We start from the raw sequence: 13,099 nt of genomic DNA, 5'->3' as shown, positions 1-13,099 counted from the left end.
ATTAATGAGAAACCAGGTTGCTGGAGGGTTTCCAGGAGGAAAGGGCACTACAGCAGCACAGCTAGAGTGTGACAGGCTGTGGCAGACAGGATGGGAAGACCACAGAACCAGATGGAATGGACACCGTAAAAAGGGAGAGGTGGTGCAGCTGGGAAAACTGCACCAAAAGAAAATGTTAAGAAAAGAAATACAGAAGAAAATCAAATGAGAAAAGCACAAGTCCAAGCACGCAAAGAATCATTTGCTACACAGACTGCAGCACTACAGCGAGACTCCAAACAAGCCTCCTAACTCAAATCCTGAAGACACCCTGTGATCATCCTGTCAAACACCTATATAAGCCTAGGTACACCGTACAATAATGTCTGCATTTAGTCTTTTAACTTGTGTTGGAAATACAGAAAAATATTGACTTCAATTTCAAGACTTGAGGAGACAAAGAATCCATCACAGCCCCAGGACTGTCATCTTTAAAGTCTGCAATTCAGTGAATGTCTTCTATGTCTAAGACAGCCACAGCTTGTGTTTCAGGAAAGGTAATTCGAAATGTCATCATGCACTTATACAAATCTAACGTTACACACAATACCATTTTTCATTTTGTGATTAACACTTGAGAAATAACAAAAGTGCAATCATGTGGGATTATCCTTCCTTTTCATGTCTTTAACGGTTTTGTGCAGTTTCTGGCACACACCAGGTCTGAGATTCTACAGATAGATTTCCAAAGAGACAGAACGGCAGAGAGGGAGGGCAGTAGAAAACTACTCACTTCCCTCTCATAATCATACATCATTAACATGGCTCCTAGGGTAATTATTTAAATGGCAAAGTAACATCAAGGAAACAGTTATGTATTTTTATTTGTCCCCAGGGAGGTAGGCCTTCCCGGCACTAGCTCATCTTTTTTTCTCCCTCTGTTTCTGATCACAGGTTGATATGAAGTGATTGTCTCCTTTCTAAAACTTCCACAAGGCATCAGGTTAACCCAGCTGCACCAAGTTCTCAATCTGGAAGTCAGAAAATGGAAACAGAAGGAAGAAGCATCAAGTCATCAGCTAACCTTCTCTCAGGTAAAATCATTATCCCCATCACAAATGCCGAGTATCTCACGTTCTGCAGCTTGATAACTCCAGACAGAAAGCATAAAGCACATAAAGAGCCTTAATCAGCAGCCCTACCTTTGACATGTCCCCACTTTTCATTGTTAAAAATGATCCTTCAGATGTCTTAAAGCAAATGGAAGAAAAATAGTGGGGAAAAATCAAGTAAGGAAACACAGAATTTATATTGCAGTTCAAGTGCAAAAAGGTAGGAAAATATTTATGGCTTAAATCAAATAAATGCATTTAATTTGGCTGGCCAAGGTGAAAATTAAACTCTGAATTAAGCAAATCTATGAATGAAAATTACCATCCATCTTGCTAAAACTATGACTTTAAGATCAAGAACTTCTTCTGAGGTAAGATCAAGCAAACGCCATATTTTCTTTACATGTTACATATGCCTCTTGCTTCCAATTGTTTTTAAAAAAGGATGAAAAACAGAGGAAAATGCACGTACAGCTTTTCTTATGAAAGCCATCACTTCTGATACAGCATGAGATGCATTATTGGATTTAATTACTAACTAAACTTATTAATTTCTACAAAATGTGTGGTAAATGAAATGCCTTCCTCCCACAGAGGTCTGAAATTCTGTTCCTTTCTGTGGAAATTCTAACTATGTACCAATCTTATCTGCTTTCATGCAGAAAACACTGAATATCTCTTGTCCTAGAACTCCAGGCATCTGCCAGATCTGGGAGGCATAAAGTAGAGAAAAATAAAACATCGATTCACAAGGACTTAGTGCCTGTTAAGCATGATTGCATTTGCAGAAAAATCTTGAAAGCACATGTACTCAGAAAATATTTAAAACATCTGGTGAAACCTGGATGAGGGGAGGGGGGGAATACAAGCCCATAACACGAGAACAAATTAAAATACTGAATTAAAAATATTTTTCACCTTAATAAAACATTCCTACTTTGAAAAAGAAAAATGGAAATAACTGGAGCAAAACCCTAGCCCTGGGAGAATTCAGAAACTGAAGCCAGTACGTGGCACGCACACAGCACAGAACAAATTGCGCAGTACCAGTGAAGTTGATGTACTGCCTTGAGGGTTTGAAGAGTAATTTAATATTCAATTCAGCCCATAATACAGATCCCATGCAAAGAATTCACATCCACAAATTCCTTCTGGTGAGATGCAGAATGCAGTAAGATTCCTAGAAGCTTGTTTGTGCAGCAGCAGTCACATCAGGTAAACAGTGCATAAATATCAGGATTACAATACCCCAGACTCACTCTCAGCCATTGAGAACTTTAAAGAAATTCTGACAGAGAAGCTCCAATGAGTTCAGTATGCACACGCACCGTGCTCCTCTGTGAGCTCATCCCACTGGGCGCATATGTGGGTGCCACAACAAACAGACTGCTGGGTCCGAGCTCGGCAAAGCACCCACTGCCCTGAGCATCACTCCCCTGCCTGCAGCCTGGGGGCCGTTTCCAGGCACAGCCGCCCTGCGGCCAGGCAGCAGACTCGCTGCCTGCACCCTCGCAAGTGCAACCGTTCACTCCCAGCACCACTGAGGACATGGCTCATACACTGTTTTGGTACTTTTATTTTCCATGGGCTTTCTGGATTTGCTGCCACCACAACACATTACACAGATAAACTGCCAAGAGATACAAACAATTTCAGATATACTCTTGAGCTACCACAAGAGATAGGTAGACCAAGCTGTGATAAATGGGTATAAACTGGTATAAACTGAAGATGGGCAGATTTAGACTGGACATTAGGAGGAATTTCTTCACCATAACAGTGGTGAGACACTGGAACAGGTTGTCCAGGCAAGTTGTGGCTGCCCCATCCCTGGAGGTGTTCCAGGCCAGGTTGGATGGGGCCTTGGGTAACCTGATCTAGTGGGATGTCCCTGCCCATGGCAGGGAGGCTGGAGGTAAATGATCATTAAGGTCCCTTCCAATCCTAACTATTCCATGATTCTGTGATAAGCAAACATCTATGCATATTTGCAGCTGCAGTTTCACTGAAGCTTTTCCACCCTTAACTTTTGGGGGGCTAGGTTTTGAAAAAGTCCCGTTTCCTCCTCTTTCCATCGATTACTCTTGACATGTGACTTTTCCTCCTCTTTTTCCTCCTCTGGCTCCTGCTCAGAGACAGCCAGACAGCCCTGCTCAGCCAGTGCTCTGGCAGGACCCTCTCCCCAAGCCCTCAGCTACACGTCCCGCACCTCTGGTCACTACCCAAGTACAAACTAAAAATACTATCTCAGTACCAGCAATAACTCCAAACAGATTTCTCCCTATCCTTACGGGCAGATGAAGGGAAAATGATTATTCCCTGTAATGTTATGCTTTAACCAACATAGCAAAGAGCTATGGGAAAGCAGAATTACGGGAAGACTTTGTCCACTTATGTTTTATTACTTTAAAGGTGAACTAAAACAGAGGTAGAGGTAAATCATCTACATGTACCATAATCACAGAAATATTGCCTACTACGTCAAACTAGAGCAGTAACGTTATTCACTCACTTAATGGATATTTCTCACGGATAAATGTCACACAGTTCATTTGAAAAAGCAGTTCCGTAAATTTTCCACCGTAGCACTCCTAGTGAGCCTTTCATTTTTATTTATTTTTCGATGAGTTAAGAGCCCAACCAAAATTTTAAATAAAACATGAAAAAACTTCACTGTGCAAGACCCTTCAGATGGAAATTACCATGTAAGTCAGGCAGCGCTTGACCTAAAATCCTTCTGTCTTCTAACAAAAGCCTTAAATACCAGACCTTAAAATGGTTTGGAATAGAAAAAGCTAACATCATTTTTATATTTGGTGGAGGAAGTTTTCATATGCAGGTAACATTTCTGAGATTTTGGTTCCAAAAAGTCCAAAAGCAGAGATATCAAGAGGGGACTTGCCAAAAACCATGGAAATAATAATTTGCACATCATATTTTCATATATTTCAGAACTGGTCACTTGTTTGTCTCTCATCAATAGAGATTGGCCAGTGCAGTTAATCTGAGCCATACTCCATCTCAACCTGAACTAAACTTGCCATAAAACAAGTCAGATTTACTCACCCTAAGTGTCCATTCCTCTCCAGGAATGAGAAACTGGACTGCTTCGAGTATTCAGCTCAGATGCAGAACTTGAAGTCTGTTAGTATTAATCTCATACATTGTGTCAGCCCAGCAACTGCCAAGAGTCCCAATTTTTCCTCCAGTTGTGAATCATGCTCTACAGGGAGTTAAATTAAATCCAGCTCCTCAAGATAATTTTTTTATGATTGACCAAAATTTGCTTTGAGAAGCTTAGTCCCAGCTCAGACACAGTTTTCAGAAGCTAACAGGATAGCGTGGTAAAACAGGCTTTGTACAGCCCTTTATGGTACGCATGCATGTAGGATATCTTATCTTAACCTAAGCACCACTTTGTGCTTTTCTTTGTAAAACCACATGGTCCCCAACTCCCTTCCCACACAGACAATCACTTCCACTTCCTATAAATCTAAAGATGTTGCAGAATCAATTACCTAAATCCATAATGGAGGCAAGAAACACAGACCTGGAACACAGCCCAAGTTCACATCCACCTCCAATCCCAAACAGCCAAGCTCTACCATCAGCCTGGGTGGCGAAAGCTCCCCCAGTGAGGTGGCCGCTGTCTGACAAAAGGAGACCCTTCCTGGAGACCAGCCGGGGACACTGAGCCGCACTGAGCCAAGCTGAGCCAGCAGGAGAGCAGGCAGTGGGCTTGTGCCTCAGCTCATCTCAGACCAGGATCAAGGATTCAAGCCAGGCTTATTACATCCACAATATCTACTGGGGTCAAAATCTCTGTAGAGAAGTTCTGCTAAATAGATACGCTTGATTCTCATGCTGAATGCTTAATTCACCCCTGACATAAACACACAGCATTCCTGGAGATGGAACTCATCTTTCTTACACAATTCATTTAAGATTTACAATGAGGTGGGCGGGGGAAAGATCAATTTTTCTCTTTTTAAAAGTATGAAATAAGGCAATAAATTAATGGAAGGTTATTTCTCATACTCTGCTTTATATCTGTATCATCTTCCAGTCCTTCTCAGTACACGAGAGAGTAAATAAAAAACAAACTAAAAAACAAGCCTATTCAACTAGCAGCCATCTGTCCCTGTTTCATCCCCCTCAAAAGAACATGTCGAAAGACAGAATTTAAAGCAACTTTCTCCCAGTAATCACCAAAAGAGATGGTCTCTCTCCAAAATACATGCCCGTATGAGAAGAGAGTATGTGAGTTCACGTGCTGCAAATGCAATAAAGACGGGAGCAAGAAGATCCCTTGTGAATTAAGAACAAACACAAACAACAATGCTCTCACCAAAGAACAGGTTCAGCCTAATTATGGATACACTTTAAGCATAACATCTTACAGCCTTGGACTTGTGGTCAAAACCAGCTACGTGCCTGTTGGGGCGCAGCAGCAAGCACTAAGCTGATGGATCAAACACAGCATGGCCCTGCAGACAGCACAGCATAGAGCCCCCAGCACCACCACACTCTTCACTAGCCCTACAACACCCTTTACCTAAGATCACCCCTCTTAGGATGAGTGAATGGTTAAGTATATTTGACGAACTCTCCGTCCTCTCCTGTAGGCAAATTGTCTGCGAGTAACCAATGTCAGCAGTCGACCCCCTCAGAGACCAACACTGTTGAGTCAAAGCAAAGTAAACGGAACTGGGATACCAGTTTACTCTCACAGAATGGTGGTTCTGGATATTAAGGATGCCCTGAAACATGCTGCTGATCACATTTCAAAATAAGTCCCTATAAATACTGCACAAGGCTTTTAGAAACTATTGCAACCAAAAAAAAAAAATTACACACACATGCCCTCATAAAGTAAAGAAAAATTCACAAGTTCATTGCCTGTGCTGTGAAAAAGCATTCCCTACTCACTTCAGATTCACATTTCTTTTTCTTTACTGTGCTTCCTCTTTCCCTCTTGTTTGCTTATAATAACACTGTTATATTGTAATATTCTTGAAATTATAAGAAATAGGTGAGTAATCAAGAAATACATATAGGAAGAGTTATTTATTTACACCTGTATGAGGACACACTCTTTCAATAAACAAATAGTTTTACCATAGTGGGATTAAACCCATGATGTCACAATACAATGGACTTGTGCAGCTCTGTCATGTTTAATTGGATAAAATGGCATCACATTTTTATATACATAAAAATACAGATCCCTTAAGGAAAAACGCACCTTTCATTTTATCAAGAGGTAAACAAAACCCAGCAACGCCATCACCACCACGCACACATATCGAAACATCCTCAGAATACAGCTGTGACTTCCATAATAGCTTCTTATTCAAGCGATCATTAAATCTATTTAAGATGTCAAATTTAGACTAATATCCAAACCTGACTTCTTAAACTATTCAAATTCAGTACTTCACATCTTCATAACCCTTTCTTATTATCTCTCTTGTCCTACAAGCTGTACCTATGGTAAAAATACAACCAGGTATCAGATACAATACTGTCTTTTTATTACTGCTTATTATCAGTACTCAAAAATAGAAGCTCTAATCATATTGAATGATATCTTGAAAAGCCCCATGATTACTTAGGCTTCCTCTAGAAAATCCAGTAAGTTCTAAAATTCTTTACTTTATTGGTTTCAGGGATTTTTTAATCATACTAGAAGCTACAGTATTTTGCTTGATGGTATGCTGAGAAGATTGAAGATATTAAAGGTTAATTTAGAAACTTAAGCAGTTTAAAGCCCATTTGTTTTTACAAATGTGTCATGGCCTCATCAAAAACACATGGCTTTTAAATTGCTCAGCAATCTCAAATTAACAGCAGAGCACTACACTTGGAGAAAACACCAACTGGAGATCACTCAAGTCAGAACTGTGCTGTAGAAAGCACAAATTTAGCCTCGTGCAAGAAAGCAGCACCTGGTACTGATTTTTTGATTCAATAACTCTGGCTTTAAAACAATCACATCCTTGATAGAGCTGCAGGAATAAATGTGATAAGAATTCCTGAACAGCAAGAGCACCAGAAGGTGAAGAAACAGACTTTGCTAAATCTTCTTCTCAAACCCCTATGTATAAGAAACCTTCCTTATTCAGCTGTCAACAGCTTGATGTAAGTCTCAGTTCAAGGTTGTGGTCTTATTATCCTACACAGTAAAGGAAACAGCTGAGAAACTGACAAGGAAGTAAAAGTGAGAATGATGATTAGAAAGTCTTTCAGAATTCATTCCTGGAACTGCAATGAAACAATGGGCACCTGAACACCCGCTAGTCATCAAAAACGGTTTCTGACCAGGGAGACCCACTGTAGAAAGCTGACCTGACCCAAAGCTTGGTGTTGTTAGTGGAAAAACTCCCACTGACTTCAAGCAAGCATTAATAAAACCACAACCTCTCATTAGAAGTGTGAATGACTTTCTCTACATTTTGTAAGCAGCTATTTAATCCTAGATATAACTTCATCTGATGAAGCTCCAAACATCTGGATTTTGATGAACTCATCTTTTTCTTCCTCTCTCTTCTAATCTCCTGCTTCCTTACTTCTTCAACACTTGAAAATGACTTTATTTCCATATATAAAGCTGACTTGCAGCTAAGGAGTCAAAGAGAAACAAACAAGACTGAAAAAGTTTCTAATGTCCATATGTAGGAAAGAGTGCCGAAACCATCATCATTTTTGACACCAGAACAAATATGAACTCACTTTTGTAGTTCTTTGCTAACATACTAACGTGCAGTGCTCCAATGTTTTAAACAAAGGCACTTAGAAATATTAACAAATTAATTCTCAGAATATGCATTTGGGACTCTAGATAAATACTTGTATCAAATCAGTGAAGTGCCATATTTAAAACAGCAATTTGAAAGTACTTGAAATTCACACTTATTTATGCACTCACACCTTTAACTGGTTTGCTTAGTATTGGGGGTTTTTAACACCTGAATTGTGAGATGTTAAGAAAAGGCACATGCATATTTACACTGGATGCAAGAAGTGGCTCTCCCATGGTTACAAAGCAACCTAATGCCCAGGAACAGGACAGTTCTGCCACCACCAGTCAGTTCACTTGTGTTACAGCACAGTGCAAGGACAGCACTCAGCAGCCCACAAAGCACCATTCTGAACCATTCCCACAGACTTGCTTGTTACCTTAGGTGTAAAAACATTTTTTTAGGCCTACAGGTTACAAAAAGTGGCTTTTTCCTGAGAAATGCCAACTGCCCTTCTCTTAGCAGACATGGAGAATAAGAAAAAAATAATGCATTTGACGACTTGGACCCTATCACTTCTTATCTTTTCTTAACTAAGTAAACGAATCCATCCAATGCTTGGTTATATACTCCAAAGGATCTCACTTCTTGTTGCACTCTTTCAGTTCTTTCCAACTTGTTTACAATTTCTCCAAGTTCGGCACCATAACTGGCCACTCCAGCTTAAGTCATCCTGCTCACAGCTTCTTCAGGGAGCCCACAGCAGCACTTATTTGCCTTTGATCCCTTGACGGAAGAGCATAATGTCTAGATGCAGTATAATAATGCACTATAATCCTCTCACAGTACTCTGTACTTAGTTCTTCAAAAGTATTGCCTTGCAAATTACTTTTTTCTTCCTAGATGTAGTGGCTGTGCACATCCCACTGACTTCAAAACAGCTTATAAATGTATGAAGTGAATGCTGAACTGAAACCTCGACATCCAAAGTGCTTGAAAACCCACCTTAGTTTTTTATGCAATGCTCTATATTCCAGTTCAGATTTATTAAAATACTGAACAGTCCTTAACCTAAGAGAGCCCACAGGGACTATACTTGATATGTCCTGCTAATTTGTCAGTGAACTACTAAAAACTACTCAGAAAGCACAGAGAGATCCACAAATTCAAAGGCAAGCAAGGTCATGAAAGTCTGCATGTGTGCTCTTACCCATGAGGAATAAACTTGTGCTGATGGCAGGGTAAGAATACACACGCACGCGGGGAACTTTACAGCAACAGTCATGCTACTGGGTAAACAAAGATGCGAAGCAGCAGCAAGTTCTTTGCTCCTCTGTGCTTTTAGTACATCTTCACAGCCAGCTATGTACTTGCTTCATCATATTCTTATCTAGATCAATCTTTTTTTTCATAGTCTCCTCCTGTGACCAGAATATGAAACTGATGCCGAGAGTCCTATTAAGCTATATGATACAGATCACTTGAGCAAATACCTCACTGGAGTGCACCATTTTCAGAGAGTTATTAGTAATTTCTTAGACTCCTCTGGCCAGCATTTTGGGGGGATGCTCACCCTCTAGCCTAGGAGAACCTTACAATTACCCTATATCTCATTTTTAAGGAACTGATTGACCTACCAAGGACATCCTGAGAACAAAAGCAGCTAACTTGTAAAAGGCACAGTCAGCTGCTCTGTGTTCCACTAGCAGAAACTCGCAAAATACTAAACCATGCCGGGAAGCTGTGCGGCCACAATATGCTGGCACAACTGTCTGCTAAATACGTCACTACGAACATCATTTGCTTTTACAAATAAGAGTTTCATTTATATTCATTCAAAAATAGTTGGAGTAACAGAATTACACTGTAGCTCTGAAGGCTGGATGGGATCTTTGGAGGTCCTTTGGTCCAACCCCTCCACACAAAACAGGATGAGCTAGATCAGGTGGCCCAGAGAAATACCCAGTCAAGTTCTGTCCATCTTCAAGGATGGAGTAGCCACTACTTCTCTGAGCAGCCTCTTTCGCTCTTGAGGTGAAAATTGTTTTCCTAACATCTAACTGGTATTCCCCTTGTTGAAATTTGCGTTTGTTGCCCACAGCAGTAACATGCCCATGTGAGAAGAGTCTGGCTTAATCTTCTCAATAGCCTCCCATTAGACAGCTAAATAAAGAAACATCTCCCAGCTCCCTTACTCTTTTCTGCTTTGGGTCAGAAAGCAAAATCAATCAAACAAACAGAAATAATCAGTCCTCTAAAGCTCTCTTAATATATTTTCCAAATAATTTTATATATTCAAAATTCTTTTTAACTGTAAATGATGAAACATTCAGAGAGACATGTAACATACAACCACACCAAGAACTAAGATCACCCTTGATTATATAACAGAGCTAAATAACTTAAAAGGAAAAACAGACAAAGAGATGACCCTTTTCACAATACCTCATGTAGTTGGAAAGGGATTTTATTTACAATATTTAAATGCAGTACTGTGAAACAAACAACTTGGTTCACAGGCAGTGCACCCGCTGCTGAACTGTCACCGCCTGACATCCTGTCTTATCTGCCAAACTGCTCATTAGGTTTGGCAATTTTCACCTGCGCCTCCAGTTTATATTTCAGCAGGGAATAAACATCAGTCTGCTTTAACAATCTTCTGCAGTGAGCTTCCAACCTCTTCCCAGAAAGCACGCAGGCACACAGGAAAAAAGCCTTGTGTACTGTAAGCTTAGAATAAAAAAGAAAAAATGCAGCTTAGCTGATGAAACACAACAAACGGAAGTTTAACTTAGGCAATAGAAAAGCAGGAAAAGAGAAAGAGCTAGGTTTGTATCGATGAACTGTTTTCACATTGCAAAACAACATGGGAGGTATGGGCCAGCCTCATTTTTATTTCCACATTTACATGGGAATATTCAATTGGACACACAGACACACACCATGTACAACGTACAGGCTGCATTTGTGCATGGGAAAACAGGGAATTCAGATGAATATTACTTTTCCAGCTGGACCTGATCTAGCTAACCTTTCCCTTGCTGGGAGAGGAGCGATGGCATGATCTATAAACAAACAAAAGGGGTAGCATGGCAACCAGAACAAAGAGAGGAGAATCTCAGCAGGCCCTTAAGCCCCAGCCTAATGTGCTGAGATGCTGCCTCGGATTGGAGACCACCCTGTACCCCTCGGGTGCAGGTGAGTGGTAGCAGAATGGCACAAAGCTACGTTTCTGAGAGCAAACTGCTAAGAAACAGAGCCCAGCTCGTGAGCAAAAAGCACCAGAGATGTAAAACAAAACGTCTAAAATGCTATAAACCAATTTCAGATGGAATACTGTTTTTCATTTGTTAGAAGTAAAATATTCACCGCCAACCCTGCAATTAGCTAGAAAATTACAATAATTACAGCAATTTTGTATCCCATCTCCAATCCAATTAATAGATACATGACCTTGTCAACATGTAATAATCAGGATCTGCATCTACCACAAAACTGGATAGGTCTTATTTGCTGAATAGAACTTACACAGTAAGAAGATAATTATTTGAAATACTGAGAATACCATTTGTATGCTATGCTTCACTTCACAAGTTATAAAAGAAATACAAAAGGGATATTATTTCCATTTTCAATGTATATTTAAATGAAATTCTTGAAATAGGTATGTTTAATAGAGGATAATATTACTGGACTGGGATTCTAAGCTTGTGATTTGGAACATTCAGAAACAAAATATATCCAATTGTCAACATTTTTTTAAAAAGGAATTAACTAGATAGGAGAACATCTCTGATTTGTGACAACATATTTACAACAAATTGTTTCACTCATTTTAATGTTGCATGCTTTTATAAAATGTGCCAAAAGAGCCACAAAATTCTTACCCACAGCTGCAAGCTTTCTGCATTTCTATAGACCTTTGTATAGTAGGTTCTCAAAGCATTTTTTGGTCATTTTAGCAATCAGTGAACTACCTAAGTATTCCATGTGTTTTCCAGAATGACACCAAAGATAAGCGAGCTGTCCAATACATCACTGAATTTTATCTGTCCTATGTGATTTTGATGCATTAACATCAATGTACTGTATAATACACCAGATAATCACACTAGGGAGAAAATGTGTATGTATTTGTCTGCTCTGCCTCTGCCCGCGGTGAGAACCCAGGAGGATGGCATTTTTGGTTATGCGTGGAAATCAGACTTGCATTTAGCAGTGGCATACCCTAATGACCTAAAGACAGCAGAAGAGCAGGGTCCTGAAATTCCAGAACACTTCTTTATTCTGCCATTAAACTTCTAATTCTGGGTTATATTGAAGTGTAGTTCTAGCTCGAAAAGACACATGTCCAAGTTGACATAAGCTAATTGGTAAACGATGTTCCCTTACGTTTACAGAACACACTCTGGTACAAAATCTCTCAAACTTCATAGAGCTGTAACTTTTCCATTTGCATTTTACTTGATTACTTAGGCATAGATTTTATCCATTAAAAGAACATGTACAAAAACATAACCTCTTGGGAATTACAAAAAGTTGTTTAGAACACCGTATCTACAGAATATCAGAGGACTGACTGATACTAAATTCTGCTAAGAATTTTGTGGAGTCACTCCTTCAAAAATTCAATGAGCGAAATGACAGACACTACAGGTAAGAGAACACAATGCTTTACCACATTGTCTTATTCACACAGTACTTTTAGCAACAATGGAAGTTACACAGTAAATCTTGTGTGATTTTTGTCCTTCATGAGCTGAAATATTAAATATATACAATCAAGAAATGTGATATATAATTCCTGCTTCGTGAGTTTGCCACAAATGTATCCCATGCTGGTATAAACAAAATCAAGCGGTACTCCTGGCTACGGTTTATGTTTTTTAAAGAAGTACATTTTTGTAACACAGTAAATGCACATATCAGCAGATTTATGGAAAGGTGACAAGCATAACCTAGCAACATTAACAGATTCCCTCTGTTTAGTTGCTTTTTACCCTTTTCTTTATTAAATGGAACAAACTGGCAAACTGAAAATTACACTGTGCAGCAACCGCATTTTGAAACTTTTCTGTGATTTTCCGTGTGAGGACAATTTTTAACTGGCAGCATAGAAAGAGCTTATTGTTCCTAGAAACAGTTTATAAATAATTTATTAAAATGGAATGGTTTGTTTACCTGCATGCAACAAGCATTTTCGCAGCTTCTCAATTATGATCAGCTTTCGATAAGGACAGATAATGAATGTTTATTCCAGCAGCATGA

General features: G+C 39.5%; 1 protein-coding gene across 14 annotated transcripts in view; it reads right to left on the bottom strand.

Moving 5' to 3' along the window:
- Positions 1-13,099, bottom strand: part of PARD3 (par-3 family cell polarity regulator) — a 450,646-nt gene that overhangs the window by 286,766 nt on the left and 150,781 nt on the right. The gene's annotated exons all lie outside the window — the stretch shown is intronic.

This window comes from Phaenicophaeus curvirostris, chromosome 6 (assembly GCF_032191515.1).
Source record: "Phaenicophaeus curvirostris isolate KB17595 chromosome 6, BPBGC_Pcur_1.0, whole genome shotgun sequence".
Taxonomy (NCBI): Eukaryota; Metazoa; Chordata; class Aves; order Cuculiformes; family Cuculidae; genus Phaenicophaeus; species Phaenicophaeus curvirostris.
Note: the sequence above shows the minus strand (reverse complement) of the source record. Positions and strands in the feature narration are given on the sequence as shown.